The sequence below is a fragment of the Lathamus discolor genome, chromosome 5 (assembly GCF_037157495.1).
Source record: "Lathamus discolor isolate bLatDis1 chromosome 5, bLatDis1.hap1, whole genome shotgun sequence".
In the NCBI taxonomy this organism is placed as follows: domain Eukaryota; kingdom Metazoa; phylum Chordata; class Aves; order Psittaciformes; family Psittacidae; genus Lathamus; species Lathamus discolor.
Window position 1 is genome coordinate 55347092 of NC_088888.1, and position 17312 is coordinate 55364403.

The 17312-nt window shown below is 39.8% G+C and overlaps 1 protein-coding gene across 7 annotated transcripts in view; it reads right to left on the reverse strand.

Moving 5' to 3' along the window:
• The window catches only part of RNF217 (ring finger protein 217), a 72067-nt gene that overhangs the window by 46444 nt on the left and 8311 nt on the right, over positions 1 to 17312 (reverse strand). The gene's annotated exons all lie outside the window — the stretch shown is intronic.

Genomic DNA, 17312 nt, shown 5'->3' on the forward strand with positions numbered 1-17312 from the left:
AATAAAGATAAGCCCAGCTGGTATAATGAGTAATATAGTTAATCGAACCTTTGGTTTCACCAGCAGTGGCTGCTGTTACGTTTTACTGTTTACCTACAGAAACGTTTCATGGTGCTTAGTATTTTCCCAACTGAAAGTAGTGTTTAGCATCAAATAAAGAAAAGCTATCATAATCAAGAGAAAGAGGTAGGAAAGGCAAGTACGCTGTCATGTCTCAGTACTCCATCCCAGAAAATGGCTACAAAACTGAACAGAGCTCCCATGGATGTAGATGATGACTTAAAAGCAGTGAGAACTATTTTCTTCACCACTCTGATCATCTGTATTCCCTGGACTCTAGAAAAAAGGACAGGCATTTCATAGCCATTCTTAAAGAGTCCTGCTTTCCTTAAGAAAGCTCCCTACAACTATTTAGTTACCACATCTTTAGGTCTGAAGTTGTAGGCAAGTTTTTTTATGCACGTATTAGTAAGATTTTCGTTCTTGGCTATTGGACATGAAACCAAATTGTGCCCTCTTTACTTGATAGATTTAATACAGAAACAGCAGAGTTGAACAGGTGCAAGCAAAAGCAGAAGAAAGCCTGAAGAGTATTTTTTAATGGGCAGATGATTTTGACGAATGATAGTAACATACCTATTTTCTAAGATTCAAGGTGGAATATATGAGATTAAAATACCATCATGTGGTTTCCCTAACAAACAAGGTAAAGAATTTTTTTAATGAAATCATGTTGTTAGAAAATAGCAAAGATTTGAATTATAAATAGTTACTTTGCTTTGGCTTTCTAAAAAGAGACCTATCCCATCCTACCAGACCTACCCACAATAAACAAGGCTCCTTTTGGTGAAAAGCTATGCTATTAAAGCTACCACAGAGTGAAACAAATTGGTAACTTCTACATAGCTTAAGTGACAGGTGTGCACGCTGACTCATTTTCAGGGATAATTAGTTCCTAGAAAGGCTAATGCAAAATGGACTTCCAAGCTTCTCTCCACATACCATCATTTGGACAAACCCCAGATACTATGCTCCAACTTCTCATGCCTTTATGAAGCTATTTCTCATAACGTATTTAAGTTTAAGCTCTATTTAATGCACATTTAACACAATGACAGATACAGCCACAACAGGGAGCAAAAGCATAAGACCAGGAAGTGCAAATAGCACAGCCTTCTCCAGGGAGCTGGGGCAGAAGCTTAAGCAGTGGTTCTGATCTGTAATCGGAGAAGCAGAAGTGAAAGTGAAACAGAAGCGCCACCCCACATAAGAGCAAACCACCCATCATCAAACAGTTAAACTGTTATGTAAGACACCTCAGGAAAAAACTACGGCACAGAAGAAAAATCCTCTTATGAAAGATGAAAGAACAATTCTGCCTCACAACTAATCTAATCCAGTAGAACTGCGCTCATCTAGCATGCCGTTATTTCAAAACGGCATATTTAACAGCCAAACTGTCAAGAGTTAATTCTCCTCCTGGTCAAACTCTGGTTGTAATTTGGGGATTGTTACATTGTCAGGTCAGTCTCCCCGAGAGCCTGCCAGAATTGCATCCCAACTGAAGCAGTCAGCCTTCACTTTAACTGAAAGCGTTTGTGTATGAATTGCTGCAGACATTGCTTGTCACAAGCAGCTAGAACCTTTACAACATCACAAAATCATTAGAAATAGCAAAACAAGGGGGGAAGCAGACAACGCAGATGTTCTATACCAGGAAAAACACACCATAACTGTGTTCAGAACAATATATTCTACATGCCACTTTTTCATAAAGCAAAGAAAGCAAAGAAAACATGAAGCAAGCTCATTTGCATTCATATAGGTAGTTCTACCAGCTGATTAAGGCTGTGAAAATACTCATTTTTACAACAGACTTGCCACAAGGAGACATTACAATTTCCCATTTGTTCCAAATTCTCTTCAGAAAATAGAAGAAAATCACAACAAAAAAACCACAACCCCAAAAACACTAATTCATCTGCTGTTTGTATATGTAAACATGTTAAAAAAAAAAAAGTACAATATGACTTTTACTACAAACTCTTTACCAGTTTGAAACATAGATAAGGGTTTGACAAACCTGTTGCAATGCAGGCTCCGACAGCCTGCTTTTGCTGTGAGGGAGAAGCAAAGAATAGGGACAGAATAAGTCAAAATGCCTCCGGTTAGACTCCTGGCTAAATTATCAGTGTTAACAGCAAGGAAGAGATTCAAATGTTGCAAAAATACTGCTGCGATCTGATAAGGCTGTGGAAATACTTGCATGTAGGAGGGAAAAAAAAAAAAACAACCAACCAAAACACACAAGGTAAAATAAGTCTTCCCTGCCTCATCCTGTTCTTGATCACTTCCACTTCTTTGAGGATAATCACAATCCCAGCAAGTGCTGAATATGAAAAGAAAGGTAGAAGTAACTGTTGTAATCACTGAATCCAGTTCCTTGCAACCATCCTTTTTGGCTGGTTAGACAGACTGGCCTGAAATAAAGACTAAAGGTGACTTCTGCCCACGCAGACTTCTCTTCCTGGATGCCATGGCAGGCTTACCGTGCACCACTGGGAGTTTAGCCCTAGATCTCCAGGCATGTGATCAAACACCTACATAGGTCTGAAAGACTTGGGGTGCAAATCCAGCCAGATGCTCACATAACAGCTGGTTCAGGTATCCCTCCCCAGGTCCCAAAGACCTTCAACCATTCCATCAGGTCACAGTCAGCCAAGACTGTACCCTGCCTAATGGCTAAAAAATTAAGGAAGAAGTAAAAATAGCTTTCCCTTCTCCCCCTCTGCTTTACAGAGCAATCACAAGGCTGCAAGGAGAAAAGCTTCAGCAGGCTAACAGGAGACTAAAGTGTTTTTAAATTAGTTTTCCAATAGATCAGACAGCTGAATTACGATCACTAGTGACATACGATCACTAGATCGCAACCCAAGAGAAAAGTGGGAAATACAGAGCCAAGGAGAGAGACTCGGAGGTAGCTGGCCATGACTCGTCTTACCTGTCATGTCAATCTACACCTTCAGATCTTCAGGTACGTCTCACATTAACTTTGTTTACTTGTAGGAAGCTACAAGTCTGAAATATGCTCAGCACCTCTCCTCAGTAAAAACTGTTAATGGCAACTACAGTACCAGGGTTGGAGAGCTGCACCCGATCCCTTCTTCATGTAAGTCCATGCATCAGTGTTTTCCACACCCATATCCTAGAACTATAGTTCTTCAGAAAGCAGCCTGTATTTTGGCATAGCTAGGTGATTATCAGGTGTATGAGTACTAACGTATATTTTCCCATTCTGTACAAGTACTTAAAATGTACAATGGCATATGTGGAAATCCTTCATTGAGCTTCAGGTCTGAATCTGGCACCTGCCCGTGGCCCTTCAGATGGTTTTCATACTTTCTACATTTCTGTTGGCACTATTTCTGCTCTCCTCTCAGATCTCTCCCTGAAGGAGAGAAGACTCAAACTAAAGCAAAGAAATAATTATGAAGTACGTAGGCTTTTTAAGATGAAGAAATGCATTACTTGGAATGAAACAACTAAGTTAATAGGCACCCTCAGCAAGTTCAAACCAAGAAGCAAGGAGAACTCTACCAACACTTGTCACACGTGCTACATAACACTAGGAATCAGTTGATTATAAGAAAAAAAACTATTATAGAAGATGAACTATGAACAGGATACATCATTAACTTGACACACACTGCAAAGAATTTTCAGTAAATGCAATGGTTTGTTCTGTTCCAACAGTAAACATATCACTTCTAGGGACTCCAACTTCAAAACGGTTATGGTACGAAAAATACTGTTTACAATTAGAGGAAAACCACCATTTACAAACAAAACTACTTCAAACTTGTTTAAACCCTCCTGCCCCAAAATTAACCAAACCAAAAATAAAGGATTTTTGACTGTGAGGGTTCATAAGGTGATGAAAAGGTTATTAGATACCTTGAAACATCACTTCTGCGAGCATTAAACTGTTGCAGGGCTCCAGAAATTGGGTTGCCACACTGAGCATTTAAAGAAGCAGTTTTCCTCCTGCCAGTAGGTATCAGTGTTTTCCAGCCATCACCACCGGTAAGGATGACAGCGTGGGGACCAGGGGGTGAGCAGGGGAAGTGAGGTGAGGGAGGTATCAAGTCAACTATATCCATCTCCACTTCTGAAACCACAGACTCCAGTAGTAATTGAATTCAATACTAGTTGAGGAAATTCTAGTTTCATTAATTATTTCCAAAGAACATATACAGTCCTCAGTGGGAGAGAGGAACTGAAGCAGCACAGGAGAAGAATCGTTACAAAGCATAGTAACAGAGAACATTCGAGGGCGGTTGTACACAAGGACACACATGTTTCCAAGTCCAGATTTTGAAAAACCAAAAGGAGAAGACTGATAGCTTTTGTGACAAAAGACAAGAAAATAAATAGAACGTTTGTAAGCAAGGAGTCAGAAACTTTTTAAAAGTATCTGATTTAGCACTTTATCGACACCTTCATTGAAATGGAACCAAACCACATTACAGTAAACACCACTGACTTGTCTATCCAAATGCTGTTTTGTTTTTTTTTGGTTTTGGTTGGTGTTTTGCTTTGTGTGGTTTTTTGGTTTTGGTTTGTTTTGGGGGAGGGGTTGGTTGGCTTGGGGTTTTTTTGTTTGTTTTTAGAAAAATTACCCCAAGAGCAGTAATTTTTCAAGAGCAAATAATTCTAACTAGTAACTGCAAATGGCAAATACCCTTTACAGTTAAGCAATCACTGATGAACATTTGCCACCAATACAAGCTTCTGTAGAGACCTGGCTAGCTGCAGTGGTTCACCTTGGAAAGGGGAAAGCAGTCACCACTCCTCTAGCTTGTTTGGGAAGAAGATGATGACAAGAAGGGAAACTTCAGGCAAAAGAAAGAGGTGGCACCCAATTCAGCCCTTCCTAGGAGGTCCCTGCCTTTCTCACAACTCACATCTTTTCCCTCTTGCAGTTTTGTTCTGGAACATAATATCTTCTAGCCTCACATATGAGGCAAATAAAAAGTGTTCTCTTTGAAAATTTCTGAATCCACTTACTTTCCTCCACTTCAGGAACACAATTACACAGGCTGGCTATCCTCTGAACTGCTCTTGCTGACCAATACCTTCATCCAGGGAAGGTTTCAAACTTGCAGTCTCCTTTTAACCTGCACCTGTACCAAACAGTAAGAGCTGCTGCTGAGAACTGCACAGAAAAAACACTGCCCCAAAGCATATTGATATTCTGTGCAAAAGAAAGGGAGTAATTTTTGTATTTGTGACTTCTGTGGTTTGGAGAGCATACCCAAACACCAAGATAAGCAACGTTTTTGTTATGCATTTACATCAAAATGCTGCCTGCAGTGAGGAAAATGGGTGGCATACAGAACTGAGGTCTGAATTCTACTTGACATTTTACTAAAACAATCAAACCATCCCCACATGAGAACAAACAGGGCTGTGTTAATTTCCCAGTAAATTCAGCAATTTGGGTATTTTTGTCCATGTGTGCCTACATTTGGTTCCATATCACCATCCCAAAATGCAATAGGTTTTTGAACCATAAGTATCATAAAAGCTAAGAATTTCTGGCAGCACCAGTAGGACAGAAAATCAGGTCAAGAGTCCCAACAAAGGACTTCCCCCAATGGTCAAGATTTCTAGCACTCATTAAATCAAGTCTCAGCACTTTCCTCAGCAGCAAGAGATCAGGCTCAGGGACCTTTCCACCCTCTTATTCACAACTGGACAGGGAACCATGGCAGAACCATCCATCCAGAGCTAGTCCCTGGTGCTCCTACCTGCCCTATATGATCAGCTGATGTCCCACCTGTGTAACTGTGCAACTCCATCATTTCCTACAAACACAAAGGCTTACTAGACTTCCAGTACTAAATAACTAATGATACTGACATTAAGATGACACCTCTGAAATTCAGTGGTTAACTGAATGAAAGCCACTCTTTGACTTTCCTCCTTCCCATACGCTATGTGTTGCCTACACAAATTGAAGATGATACAGGTGAAACAGCTGAAAGAAAGTATAGAAGGCTAATTTTTTTTTTTTTTGTCAAACTTAATTTGTGGCTGGGGTAATTTATGCAAACAGCAAGAAAAAAGCAGCTAAACAAACCTCTTAAAATCTGTATTAATCTTTTAAAATTGGGTCACAGGTAAAAGTGAGAAATCTGAAAAAGTGACAGGATGCTTACACTTAAATGGTTAAGTCACTTTCAAGCAATGATAAGACAGTGTCAAGGGAAAGTTTAAGAACATTTTATGAAACCAATTAGATTTAATCAAACATCTTTTATTAAAGGAAAAATTAATCCTTTGTTGTATGGTAATGTAAATGGTATCTTAATTATAAAGCCATTTTTAATAATGAGGTCTCTGGAGTCTGCTTTCAACCTCTACTGAAATATATGTCCAATACAAGCATTTTTATGTAAGTACACTAAGACTTCCTAAATAAAAGACTTCTATTCTACTTAAACTGTATGTAAGAGTGCTGCAGACTTCAGCTGATCAATGATTCACCCAAATGATCAGTTATATCTCATGTTTTCACATACAGAACAATGATGTAAGTTTTGGACAAGAAAAAACTTATATAGGAGGTAGTTTTACAAAATTATATACATCAGGAAAACAGTAAACATCATTAAAAACCAGAAAAAAGAAACCCCACACTAGAGCTAATTGTCATATACTCTGTACACTGCGTGCTAAGTCTCCAAAGTACAAATGGCTATCTTTAAAACAAAGTTGCAGTTCTGTTTGATTTCTCATTTTACAAAACTGTTATATGTAAGACAGAACAGGTTAGCAAGTCTTTTCGCCACAAAGAAAGAATGATAAAACAGAGATCTTAAAAGCATTTTTAATGTGCAACCTCAGCAATTTCTGCACAATAAATCTCTAAAGAAAGCTTTTCATTTCTCATTAAAACATATGAATGTCTTGCAAAGACGAGTGTCTTTTTCCTAACGTCACTAATTTAGCACAAAGCACAGCTCCTAGAGACTAAGCACCAAAGATGAGTTCACAAACCGAGTCAGTGCAGTAAGTGGTCATCTGTGAAAAGTCTGAATTGGGGGACTTTGCTAGAATTACCTTGGAAGGTTCTAATACTGCCAAGAAAATAAAATATTGTTTTCCTACCTTAATTATTGCATTATCCTCTCTCATCTCACAGCTCCTAGATTCACAAAAGCTGTAATAATCCTCTTCAAAACCAAATGTATGAAAGAGTATCAGCTTCTATGCACTTTCAGTAAGCTGGTAGTTGACTGTCCTCTACAGAGGAAAAAAGCCTGACATTTGAACTTCACCACTAGCTGGACTAGGCAGTTACTTTATGCTCTTCAGCTGCTAGAGATTTGCCTAGGAGAAATTTCATCCTAGGCAGAGGAAATGCAGACAGCAAGCAGACCCCCGTAGCCTGCAGGCAGCCTGCTCCAGCTAGCAAATACCCTGTCTCTCCCCTCCCCTGCTTCCCACATCTCCTCTGGTCCTTCTGCACCATGCGTCCTCAAACCAAATTGTTCTTATCCTTCGCTAAGCCAGTCCTGGTTAGCCCTCATCCTCCACATCAGAAGCCTGAGAGGACTGCCATGGGTACGCAGACTGCCTTCAGCTACCACGTTGTGGCACTGCATCCACAAACAAGGCTTCCTGTCCCATTCAACTTCATTCTTCTGCCACCCGATCCTGCTGTGCTTGCTGCATTTTGGTTCACACACTCCTCCTGGCCAGCAGTAAAGGAACAAGTACACACACAGAAAGTGCCACCACGGGAGATTACAGGGGTCTAAAATAGCCAGGATGGCCAAAAAGTGAATCTCGCTCAAGTCTCACAAGACTGAGACAGCTTGATGCTGGCAGCATTGCTAAAGAGTTACACCAGCCAATGAAAAAATGTTTAACTGCATGTTTAACTGAAGTTTTTCACCATGTATCATTTGATTCCCTGTGTCTAATGTTTACAAACACAAAGGAAGACAGACATACTGCAATGCCGAGTTTCCCACTCAATCACTGAAACACTAAAAATCTGTAGTGAAATAGCCTTAATATATTTCAATATACTGGCAGGAATAACAAAACGAGTGAGTTTCTCTAAACTTCACTTGCTGAGGTATCCAAAACAACTTTTTGTTAGTATCTTCCCCAGGGATTCAACTGGGATGGAGCATTTCCATTTGAAAGAAACCAAGATCTGTTCTAACAGCAGATAATAAATTGCAATTGTGATACATGAGGATACTTAAGGAAAAATAAATAAATAAATGTGCTTCCTGAATTTGTATGGGACATTAACAATTTTCCTCCTTAGCTATGACAGCAAATAAGCATCTTATGACAGAAGGTGGTGGATTCATGTCCTGTAAGGGACTAGACAAACTGCATACACAGTATTGACTGCTGTGCAACAGAAGTACATTTAAGAGACCCTTGGAAAGTAAAAACCCATTGAGCCACAAATTTGAGCGCAGTACACCAAAGGAAATCCTGGCCAACCAGCAGAAGCTGCTCAAGAGATCGAACTAGAAAAGTGGAGAGGAAAGAAAGAAAAAAAAGGGGGGGGGAACGCAACAAAAACCAACCAAACCCAACAAAATCAACCAACAAAAAAAAAAAAAAGTGGAAAGCCCATTCGAAGAGACTGGGTCCATTTTATTTAACTGCCACTAAGCTGGAAGCATCACAATTCTGCCCATATTCCAGGAGTATTTCCTAAGGTGTGCAAATTCAGAAGGAAATTAACAGCAAGAGTCCAAACATAAAAATCCAACGAAGCTGTGCAAAATACATACACTGCCTCTTTTATGGAACTATCTGTAATTTTACTTCAGTGTGAGGGTTTAGTTATCATAAATATTTGTGTTGTTACAGTAGTCAGTGTCATTTGATACATTATTTATAGGTTCAAGGAAATTTCAACAATTTGCAGTTTTCAAGAAAAAAGGATTTTTAGATTTTTACAAGTTTACAAATAATTTCAGATGAAACCATGCCAAAACCCACCACCTTTGCCTCAACTTTTTTGAGAAAATAGGATATTTAAGATAGATTAAACTGGAATTACAAGTAGGCATGAGTTCAAGTTTTTTCCACTGCGGTCACTATAGGACAGCTAAGACTGATAAAGTACCCTAATTCTGTATTTTTCCAGTTTAATAGAAAAAGCTATGACCAGTTTCTTGTTTGGCTGGGTCTGCAACACGTAGTATTAGCACAATTAATGGATCTGTGGTACAACCCAAGACATGATAATATAGAGATAACGTTTCCAAATCCTAAACCCCACAGACTATTGCACTTGAGGCAATAGTATGCAAGACTAAAAGCAGACTAAATTCCTCAGTGCCATGTGACATGTCTAAATTGGGTCGTGTCAGCTGCAATTTTTTAAACAAAGCCCATTTTCTCTCTGGTCTCTTTAGTGCAGCCCTACCTGCCCAGCTGTATTAGTCACTTCCTGCACGAGCACTTGAACACCGAGGCAGAATCAAACCACCTCTTATTACATCCTACACAGCATGCAGGTTTACCTGAAACATGAAAGCTGCAACTGAGCAAACCTCTCCCCTGCACCATCACACATAAGGGTGCCACCTGTGAAACACTCTGAACAGCAACTCTACTGCTTCAGAGAGAAACTAACTCCTTTTCCCAATGCCCTCCTATACCCAACCAAATTATGTTCAAAGAAAAAGACAGGAGGGGGAAAAAAAGGAGGAAAAGCGGACTCCACCCTCCTCTCCTCGCTTCTAGAGCTTGAGACAAGAAAAGGGAGAACAAAATCAATAATGCATTTGCTACTTGAGGGATGGGGTGTCTTCCAAAATCTTTTTGTAACAATCAATGCAACAGTAAGATAATGTTCTGTTACAGGCTTTTATGATTTTAAACTTTCAACTGCTCCACTTCACCACCAAAAGTATCTGTATAGTAGAAGCACAGGCTATTGAGCTTGATCTTCAAAATCAGCACGCTGAAATCACAGTTGATAAAGGGTAACATAAGCTAGTCCAGAACTTCTCTAAGCCACAAGTAACAACGCTCCCCATGACCCTGTAGTAAAGAGGGACACAAAAAAAAAGAAAAACAAAACCCATAAAGCTGTAATTTCACTGCTGTGAATACAGCTCAGCTGCCTCTCCAGATGTGTACAGGTATAGCAAAGAAATGGTGAGGAGCTTCTTAAGCCATCTGTAACCGACATGTCAAAGGTTCAACCTTGGCTTAAGTGTCTCAGTTCAACACCATGGAGTGACACCACCACTGTAAAGGCTGGCCAGCTCTCTAAGAAATCTGCTATGTAGATCATACTTGCTCAAAAGCAGCTGGACAGACAAAAGGATGTGGTATCTGATTACAATGATCCTCCTGCAAGGAAGTCTTTGTCTCCTGTCAGTTATACATTGTCAGGAAGAAAAACAAGACAAACACTCCAACAGTACGAAAGAGATAAGAAGAGTCCATGGCTGAGTAACAATTCCTCTCCCCACCCCAAAGTCACACAGCACACAACAGCTGTTAAGACTTTTTCCACTACAAAACTTTCACTTTAATGGCATTGATGAATAATCCATAATGTGACCAGGTTAGTCTTAATTCATATAAACACCTAATTTGTATAAACACCTACCTTTGCAGAGCACTACTGCAAATACTGTACACAAAAGGATCGCTATGGAAAGGAAATACCGTTTTAAAAAGCCGAAAGTGGAAAAGAAGCTCATCCAGGAAAAGGAAGAAGAAAAAGAGCAAAAGTTGGAAGCTGGTACAAACAGAGGTCACTTTCCAGGATCTTTACAGCACTCATTAGATAAGCATATACCTTTTGAAGAAGCTCAACTTCCTGCCATATATAAAGGCTTTATAACCCACTTGAAATATGTATCAGCCAGCCATTTACTTCATTTAATCTGCTTTTTCTTATTCCTTGGGCAGTATTTCTGTGATTTTCAAGTGTCTCAGACTGTTACACAATATATATTATTTGATATATTCCAGATATAGTCCTCGTTCATTTTTCCACACAGCTTACATACATGAAGTGATCCCTTTAAAATCACACACCTTCCAGAAATACTTTTAATGTTTCAATGCCTGCTAGTGTCAGTATATATCAGCCTTCATGTTCATGTACGTTTTTTCAAACTCAGAAGTAGCCTTGTTATGATCAGATTAGTGCCCAATATTGACGTTGGAACTAAAAAATTAAAGGAATTAAATCAGTTAGCATGAAATTTATGTTCCCAGACAGACTTCACTAGTCAACTCAGAGACACTAAGTGAAACTAAAACCCTGCAAACCAGTTTAGTCTGGCATAAACCTAACTTAACAAGGATTGAATAAAAATGTTAATGTTACACAGTCTTCAAAAGTGCAAACACATCCAAGTCAGAAAACATGTTTGCTTGGCTACCCACCCTCTACACCTCGGTGTAAGATTTGTTGATTTTCCCTGTGGATCTAGCTTCTGCATACAGCTGCTATAAAGAGCTTCAAGAAGTTCACTCAGGCAGCTTGCAGGTATATTTTGTGATGACTACAGAAACACAACGCTCATTGCATCTCAGTAGCAAAGCCCTCCTTATGTACACCAGGCCAGGCACAGAGCCAGGATGGATTTCACCAATTTCCCAAATGAATCTCCTTGCAACCACCTTGAACTACCGAAAGACTATGAGGCTGCCAACATAAAGTACTTTAAGGATGCTAAAATCCTTCCACAAAACTTGTCAGATATTGGTATCAGAAACTGGAGAAAAACAAAAAAAGAAAAAGAAAAAAGAAAAAAAGCTTTAGAATGAGGCCTCAGGAGATAAATTCAGAACAATGATGCTACAGCCTGTCAAGTGAAACATTCAGCTAAACTAAAGACTAACAGAGAGCAGGAAGTTCAACTACCAGCTATCACCTTCCAGTAATTTACAGCACATTCACCCAGCTGCCAACTGTGATATCACAAAAAAAATAAAAAAAATTAAAAAATGAAAAAAATTTAAATGAACCCCACACCCATACCACCGAATTTCAGAGACTGTTTTTCAATGTTACATAGATTTTTCTTTGGTACCTTAACCACCTGTTCTGGTCATTGTTTTTATGTAAAAGCAATCTGTGGAAACTAAAACAATCACTGGTCTTTGCTAATTGTTCTTTCTCTTGTGAGTTTCTTTATACAACAGCCTGCATGAATTCCCCAGGAGAGTTATTTCACAAAGGCATCCTCTACAGCCTAGGTCAACTCAGGTAACAGCCATGCAGTCAGTCTCTCCTCTGCCAGCAGACAGAGGGAACCACTTGGAAATTGCTCCAATTCTGCCAGATCAGTCTAACAGAAAAAAAAAACAAGACCCAAACAAAACAAAACAGCAAAAAAAAAAAAAAAACATCACACCACAAAACACAAAACCCAAAAACCAACCAAACAAAAAAACCAACCCCCCTGAAAACAAAAACAAAAAAAACCAAACCAAACACCCCCCCCAAAACCCAAACAGTCTTGAAAACACAGGTTTAAATTTACTTAAAAGCCAATTATCTTACAAACAGCATGAGGCATTTGACTTCAGGTTCCTTACAAACAAAAAAGTGCCAGACACCAAGTATGGTTTGAAGTGCACTGCTTGCAGGTACACACTGGATATTAGAAAATCCCTTGCTGCTTTCAATGATTAAAAATAATTTTAACACCGGACAATAAACTCTTGTACCATTTCCCCCCCTGGACTCAAGCTTCTCAACAGAGCGCACTCTGAGAAGCACAGGTGGCTTTCCCATCCAACCAGCACAAATTCAGCGCCTAACAGTGCCACACAGTAGAGTGACACCATCAAAGGCGCTGACTTTGAGAACTGCTCAGATACTGCACCCTTCTTACCAAATTCAGAGACTAGAAGCCTCATTGCTCTTGTCTCTTTATTACATACTTAAATTGCATTCACCTTTTTACTGGTTCCATAATTACTACGCGTTTGCATCATCTGTCTTCATTAACCCAGGTATCTTGCCTCCTACTAATGTTCCAACAGTTGGGCAAGCTCCTACTTGAAAAATTACAGTAATAACAAAACCCCCTCTTCCTTACTCTTTTCACCTTAAGCTCTGGTAAAACAAATTTCTCCTAGACCAGAACTCAATACAGAAGCTAGATGGTAAGCTAATATCAGAAAACTTACCATCTGGTGCCACCTCATTACCAAGGCAAGGACAGAGGACCCCCTCCTGCTTTCCTCTCTTTTCCTCAAACCAGTGTAAACAAACACCTCAATGCTCCTCACCAAGAAACATGCTTCTAGCTTCTGAAAGCTGTATTTACAGCCCATTCGTGACAATGCACATGCTAGAGATGTGGGTTACATACAGCTTAAAAAAAAATTAAAAAAAATCTGCATCATTGTAGAAAAAGGCACTTAAATCGTAAAAAATACACCTACAGTAACAAAAAAAAAAAATCAATTAGTGTGGAAAAGAATATACTGGAATAGTAATGAATTGATTTTGGCTGCTGTCTTCAAAGCAAGTTTATTTTTTTGTGCTTGTATCAAGAGACCATATGACCATGTTCAAAAAAAACCTTCACCAGGAAAGATCTTGAGATGATGCACACCAGCTCTTGCACAACGGTGCTGCACCTTGTTCTGCTGTGCATTTTTAAGTAACATCATATTTAATAACAATCATAGAATCACGGAATAGTTAGGTTTGGAAAGGACCTTAAAATCATCTAGTTCCAAACCCCCTGCCCCCAACTCGCACTAAACCATGTCATCCAAGACTCCATCCAACCTGGCCTTCAACACTGCCAGGGATGGAGCATTCACAGCTTCCTTGGGCAACCCATTCTAGTGCCCTCACAGTAAAGAACTTCTTCCTTATATCTAACCTAAACTTCCCCTGTTTAAGTTTGACCCCCCCCAAAAAAAAGTCTTCAGGCATTTTGTGTCTTTGCAGAAAAACAAACACACACACCCAAAAACGAAGTAACTCCCACAACCCACACAGTAAAAACCAAATAACCTTCCGTCACTTTGAGCTCTGCATCTCTTCACTTGCTATTCAAACAGGTAAGGAGTTGTCTTTTGACAGCTCTCCGGTGCAGGAAGAATTTCTCTTTCATGAAAATAATGATCATACTTGGCACTCTTTGGCTGCAGCAAACTAAAGCTGCTGAAACAAGCAAGATCCAAATAGAGGTTCCTCTTCTGCAAACATATTCACATGAATAATTTGTAAAACTGCCTTAGGAATAATCCGTTCCATGTTACAGAATACTTGGAGATGCTTTAAAATTCCATCTAGTCAAGAACTTATTTAAGAATGCCACAGGCAGCAGAGATAGGTACCAGCCTGGGCTGGACCAGGAACCTCAGTGCTGTGAGCAGCTCAGAGACCCTGGACAATGCCATTATGCCTGCCCAAGACCTGTTGGTGCAGACGCTATACAAGCATCTTCAGGCACTAGACAAGCAGTGAGTTCCATCTGGATTGTGAAAGAGGAAATTATAGAGCAACAGGACCAAACTGCAGGTTTGATTTCTTTGAACTCCAGTGAAAACCTCCATGTGCTGTCATCTGGAACATGGTCTGTCCGCTTCCCTCACTCTGCCTTTTCAATAGTTTTGTTCTGACAAGTTGTCACAGCTGTCAAAACAAAGGCACTGCCTTGCCATGGACACTTCACTCAGTACCACCTTGTGGTAGAATAAACATTTACACAATGTGTATGAGACAATCAGGAACTGGATAAGACAAAAAAAGGGAAAAAAAATTTTTTTTTTTTTTTTTCCTGCTGGCAGATAAGATGATGCATAAATGGTAGGGAAAAAGTTGTAGGTTGGGGTCAGCAGCACTGCTAGCTAAAATGCCTGTAGACCTTCTACAGGTTTAGACTTGTCTAAAAACTGGTCTAAAGCTTTAGACAAGGTCTGCTTTTGCTAATACAGGAAGAAAAAGAATGAGATTCAGAACTCATTTTAGATCCTTAATTTACCAGGAGTGCTGGCTTGGCCCTGTCTGACTACCTGTCCTGGCTTGGGTGAGGTCTTCGTGAAGCACCACACTCTGGGATACTCAGGCAGGATTTTTTAATCAGTTTGCTCACCCTCCTCTGCCTTTGCTGAGGGAACTGAATAAGCCTCCTCCTTTTGCAGAGCCATAGAATGGTTTGGGTTGGAAGGGACCTTAAAGATCATCCAGTTCCAACTGCCCTGCCATGAGCAGAGAAAGCCATGCCTGGCTGGGCACAAACCACCACCCTTCGGCACACTAATCAACTGCATCAGAGACACCAACAAAAAAAGAATAACAAATCAAGCCTTTACATGAAATACCCTGTGCAGAGGCAAACACACTCGGCAATCATCAGAACTCACTGCAAGGAAGGTTTAAATCTTAGACTGGGAAGATGTAACTCATTTTTAATTACTAGCAACTCCAGATAATGCCTTGAAAGAATGGGCATCTTCAGAAGTTTGAAAATTACTCTTTAAGTATTACAGAGAACTACAACAGAAGTGAGGTTGAATCTATTTTTCATTATACAAATGGATGAAAGTTTCTGAGGTTGCTTAACTTCTACTGCCCCTCTGTGAGGAAAATGGGGTTAATTTTCCAAGTTATGGAATGGGGACCAAGATATGTGTGCACTTTGAAATATTTAAAATTTAACAATGTCTTTCCCTTCAGCCTCACTTTGAGGTATAGATGGCCATTGTATATGTCACTGTAAGTCACTAATAACAGCAACAATATTGATACAGAATGTCCAGTGTTTTACTGGTGATTTTCTGCCTTAATCTGAGTAGGATTAATTTACCACAATAAAATATACTACCACCACTACAGTTCTGCCTGGAGTCCCAACATCTACATTTTGTAGTTGGTACGCAACACAGGTATCTAAACACTACGTGACACATTTGCTGTTTCATGGATCCATCCATTAAAAAAAAAAAACAACCCAAAACATTTAAGTTGCACACTCCTTCCCCTTTTTAAGCTGCATGCTAATACTGTACTGTTAACTAAGCAGACTTTCCAAGCTATTGCACCACTTAGCTGCACACGCGCTTGATAAAGCACTGAGGAGTTTACATACTTCTTCCGTAAGGCCTCTAAAGGAGTACTTCTAAGCAGACAAATTATACCTGGCACTGCACAGGTGTGCTGGAAAGGAAAGACATAAAGTGTCCTCTCCTCAAAGCACATTTGCTTTGTCACTTTCAAGTGACTTTAAAACAGACAAAAGCATTAGGAAGCCCTTCCCCACCATTTCTGTGCTCCCATATGGCAGCAACAGTACTGACAACAGTGAAGTACTTCTTTTATCTTCATCAGGAAAGCGGCATTTCTCACAGCACCTCTGTAATCACATTACAGACAAGCACGCTGCACACACCTACTCCCCGCCTCTCTGCTGCCCATAGGGTATAAAAGTCTGCCTGCAGCCCAGTAAAACACTAATCCATTATTTTCCTGGAAATTCTACACTTTAAACTGTGTTAAAAATCCTTTTGTTATTTTTTTATTCCTTTTTTGAGGTTAGATTTATTTCCTGCCTACCCCATCCAATGCCAGAAATAGAGCTAGTCCCGTTTTACTTTCTGGCCACTATTTACCACAAAAACTGGCCAGTATTCAGCTGCAGGTTTAAACAGAGGCATAAGATCCACCTGACACATGGAAGCCACCAGTCTTCATGATTCCAGTTTTTTTTTATGAAAGCTTATCCTAAGCAAGCCCACCTTCTGGGGCAAACAGATTCCTACAACATCACCAAGCCCTTCCCATTCCGGCGATCTTCTCCTCACTCTTCTTCCTTCCTCGTATTGTGTGAGTAACCCCACAGAGCCACATCACAGCTGAAACCATTTGGACAGAACTTCCCTTTCCTATAAGCTAAAGGGGCAGGATCATTTAGATCTCCATCCTACAGCCCTTGAGCTGATGCACCACTATTCCTATGAGATCAGGGAGCCAAGCCAATTAAACTGGAGAGGCACCTGCCTTTGTCACCATTCATATCACGTCACTGGTAGAAAACAATACACAGTGGCATCAGCATGACTAGGCTTGAGAAAGTTAAACTTTGCTCCTTCTATTTTCTAATACAAAATCCAATATAGTTTATACTGTATTTAAAAACACCACTGGGAAAAAGAGTCCACACAAAGGGAAAGGTACTTTTGTTATTATTATTTCAATCTGGTATTTCTTATAAAACAGACATTTGCAGTTTTACAAGTGCACTACAGTCTACTAGCAAGCTCGTATGGAAAAG